This window comes from Rattus rattus, chromosome 3, assembly GCF_011064425.1.
Source record: "Rattus rattus isolate New Zealand chromosome 3, Rrattus_CSIRO_v1, whole genome shotgun sequence".
Classification (NCBI taxonomy): domain Eukaryota; kingdom Metazoa; phylum Chordata; class Mammalia; order Rodentia; family Muridae; genus Rattus; species Rattus rattus.
This window is the reverse complement of record NC_046156.1, coordinates 152,071,453-152,075,944: the sequence shown is the minus strand read 5'-3', so window position 1 is coordinate 152,075,944 and position 4,492 is coordinate 152,071,453. Positions and strand designations below refer to the sequence as shown.

Sequence of the window (4,492 nt, the reverse complement as noted above, 5' to 3'; positions counted from 1 at the left end):
AATGGTCATTTCTTATTTTTAGAAGAAAGTATTTTTATTAGCTCTTTAAGAATTGTGTTTAATCATTTCAGTTGTACACACATCCCATCCATGTTTCCACGCAGGTCCATTCATACTTCTCTATCCATCTAACTTGTAAAATGCCCTTTTTGCTGTTATTTAAGCCCATAAAGTCCATTTTTTGCCCATATATTCTTGGATGAATGTCCTTCTATTGGAGTGCAGTTGACCTACCAAGAGCTAAACCCTTAAGGAAAACTGTTTCTCCTTCCAGAATCTACCTATTGCCAGTAGCACAGACACAGAATGGAAGCTGCACATGACTCATACTGGTTGGGACGACATGTACAAGTACTATGCAAGTTCAGGTTTGACAAAATTCCTGCTCATTTCTCCTTAAACTAATCACTTTCTCAAGATCTCTTAATCACAAGTATGAATTCTTTAGGAGGTTAATTTGGTACTGTTGTTTAGTCCCTGAATGTTTAGGCATGCTGGTGGACGGCATAACCTCCATGGTGGTGCTATGATGAGATGGGGTGGTACAAACTTCAGGAAATCTGTGGTAGTGAGAGATTTTAGGCTGGTGAGACCTACTGTCAAAAGGGATTTTGTGTACATGTGGTCTTAGGGACCATGATGATATCTGTGGTCCATGCTAAGCCTCTGAGAGGAGCTAAGTTTTTTTTAAGGGGCCAAGAGCTGGGAGTTTGATTAGAGGCCAATGAGTATATTGGCAATACAAATTGGAGCTAGTATATCTTTTTCTTTTCTTTTTATCTTTCTTTTTCTTCTCTCTCTTATTTTTCTTTCTTTCTTTTTGGAGACGAACATAAAGGTGGGGGAGTGCCCCTTAGAGGATGGTGATAGGGTTGCATTATATGAAATTCCCAAATAACCAATAAAATATTATGTTGGAAAGAAAGGAGTATATGACACCAATCACTGCCAACTTCCTTTGTTGCTCTCTGATATGATTTGAGTGGCTTTGCTCTGCAGCACAGTAGTAAAGATGCCTCAAGGGCATCTCAGAATTCTGAAATGTTATAGCCATCACAGGCTCAGAGATATATAAATGCAAACTTGATTATATAAATGTATAAATGCAAAGAAGAATGATTTTAGAAAAGGACTGTGGACCGCTCGAATGCTTGTGGACTTTGCTTCCCTGTGTTCAGCTGTCTTGGCATTTAAAGGTCACCATGACCAGGGTTGATGCAGACTCAAGTGCAGTTCAAGCTGGCAACTGTCTTGGAACTCTCCATGTGATGCTTGTATGGCAGGCATTTAGAACTGAGAAGCTGTCCGAGTGGCAAGTCAAAGCATGAGAGTGTTGCAGTTTGGGAAGCATTGCCCAGTGGGTTGATGTATATAACCATGGGAGTGAAGCTGAAACAATGGAGACTTCCAAAGGTAACTGGTGCCAGCAATGTTTGATGCCTGACATTGGTGGATGCAGGTAGTGAGTAGTGTTTTCCATTGAGCCAGAGTGACTAAGCTCTTGGGAGTCTACTTCCCATCTTGGAGACTTCTCATCACCAACTGCACCTGGTACTGAACACAGGGTTTTAGAACTTATTTTCCCCCTTTCTTTCTAGAATTTGGTTTTATTTGGGGCTAAATTTTTTTCTTTCTTCCTTTCTTTCCTTCTTTCCTTCTTTCTTTCTTTCTTTCTTTCTTTCTTTCTTTCTTTCTTTCCTTCCTTCCTTCCTTCCTTCTTTCCTTCCTTCCTTCCTTCCTTCCTTCCTTCCTTCTTTCTTTCTTTCTTTCTTTCTTTCTTTCTTTCTTTCTTTCCTTGCTTCTTGGCCAAAGAGTGAATGAATTTGCTCTCCTATATGCTACTGCATAATATTACATCTCAACAATGGCCCAGACCAATATTTTACTAACTGGAAATCTTTAAAACTGTAGGCCAGACTATAAAACACCAGATATTTCTGACAGTGAGAGAAACCTCAAACTTGGCCACACTCATGATAATTGCGACTCACCTCAACCTTTCTGGTCACACTGTGCAACTCTGCTTTCCAGAGTATTTATCACCTTCTAACTCACTATATAATTAAACAGTTTACTATGTTTGTATTTCATTGTCTCTTTACACTATTGTTAATGTACACTAATGCTTCTTGTCTATTTTCAAATATGACATTTCCTACCTGGAGTTCAGGAAATACCACAAAGCTGTACAAGAGAATCCACCTCTGGCCTTTATAACTATTCACAGCCTGGTCTACGGCTCACAGACCTCATGAAGAGTTTTGATACGTACCTTCTGTCTCTCTGTTCACTCACACATTAATCTGGATTATCTTCAGAGGGCAAAATACACAGAACTTTGGATGCCAGCTTTCATTGAACTCAGAACTGATAGAATAAAAGCATGCTTTTAGCAAATTTATAAATAATTTATCACTCATTTTACATATAACTCTTTATTATATCAAAAAGTAATAGAATCATTTCCTATTTAATAGGAGTGGATATTTTAAGCCTTTGTCATTTGTACATTAAGAGACTTGAATTCAATTCTTTACATTTATATAGGTAACTCAACCTGTAAATACTGCACGAATATCAACAATTCCTGTATCAACTGCTACATTTCAGATACTGTGCTGAATGCTATAGATCTCAAATAATTAGAAAATATGTTATTATTGACATCAATGAATGTTGCCTGGGTAAGTCCTAAATACTAATATAGCAAGATATATACATGATAAATATAGTTACATTTTCTTTTTTTCCCAGCATACCAGCAGAATTTACTTTAGTAATAAATGACACAAAACAGGTCTGTACACATATTTACAGGTTAGCGGCCAGGAAACAGATGCACAGAAGGGCACAGGCCACTCACTTCTTGGAGAGCTTGACTTGTTTGTGCTTGGGGGATTCCCACTTGAGGCAGACAGAGTCCACTGTGATAGGTGGCTTCCTATAGTGGGCACTTTTGAGATGTTCTTCTACTAGCTTGGGTGTGACACAGATCACAGGCTGACCCTTCAGTACTTGACCGTGTTGAGGGACTGCAGGGTGCTGATGATGTCATTCTGGGTGATGCTGGTCATCTGGCTAAGATCTTTGATAGACAACGTGCCTGGGAAGTCTCGAAGGATCTCCAGCAAGACCCATTACCAGTAGCTTCTGTAACTGAGTTTGCCCAGGTCACTCAGTGGCTTCTCTGGGGAGCCTACAGTACTCTCAAGCTTAGAAAGCTCATAACTGAAGGCAATGAGAAATTTCCCATAGCTACGCCGCTGGTAGGGAGGCAGGGTCAGGATGCAGGCCACGTTGTTTCCATCGGGGGATTCCTTCTCCTTAGAAAAGTAGCCAACAATGTGAGGCCCTTGCCTATCTACTTCTGTCAAAATGTAAAGGACATAGGGCTCCACATCAAAATACAAGGTCTTGTGGTCCAGGAAAAGCTTGGCCAGCAGACACAGGTTCTGACAATATATCGTATGGTCTTTGCCATCCACTTCATACACAGAGATGTTGCTCTTTCGATAGATCTCCTTCCCTGGGGGACTGCCGCCACTGGCACTGGCCCAGGTGGAAGCGGTAGCTCTTCTCGAACTTCATGTATTTGAGGCAGTACTCGCAGAGTCAAAGCTTGGGCTGCTTCCCATAGTCCTCTGGGAAAGGTGAGAAATACCAGGCATCAATTTCGTAGTTGCCAATGTGGGTCTTGTCTACATACTTCACTTTGGTGATTGCCTCATGCTCCTTCTCCAAGGCTGCTGTGGTGAGGTCCATCTCTGCACAGGTCTTCTGTACATGGTAGATCTCATCATGCTTCCGTTTTTGGTTTCGAGTGATCTTGTGCTCAGGCTGCTCTGCCAGCTCACTCAGGTATTTCTCAGAGTTCTTCTGCACCGCATCCTTCATTGTCTTGGTCAGAGCAAGTCGGTTCTTGTCCACCCATTCGTCCAGTCGCCTGTTAAAGCCCGCATAATGAACATAGAATTCTTCTTGGCCCTCCTGGTCATCCACTCGAGACTGGGTCACTTCTGCTGAATGCCAGGTGCTGTCGGGCCGCTGGCACAGGTATGTTTCTCCGATCTCCACGGTGACTTCTGGTTCGCCATGCGCCGGAGTCCGCAGAGGGACCCGGCCCAGGGACCAGGCTCTCCCTCCCCTACAATTTCTGAACTTGTTGCAGCAACTGAGGCTGTTGCTCCCTGTGCCGCCATTGCAGTGCCGAAAGTCTAGTTACATTTTCAAATGCATGCATGTAATATGTTCAAATATGTATAATATAAAGTCTTATTTAATTACTTTACAGAAATATTTTTCTTAAAATAATAGCTTCAATAATTTTTGAGTATAACAGTAAAATTTTATTTTTTCTGTTTCAAAAATTAAATTCCATCTTTAAATTTTTGAAGGCACACAATAAGTTTTAATATAGTATTAGTACTCATATGGTAATTTATGTAATAATTATTTTTAAAATATTTTCTTGTAATGACATTTGGTATGCATC

General features: G+C 40.8%; 1 pseudogene; it reads right to left on the bottom strand.

Moving 5' to 3' along the window:
* Positions 1-2,859: 2,859 nt before the first annotated feature.
* Positions 2,860-4,199, bottom strand: LOC116895597 (annotated as a pseudogene).
* Between the last annotated feature and the right edge of the window lie 293 nt (positions 4,200-4,492).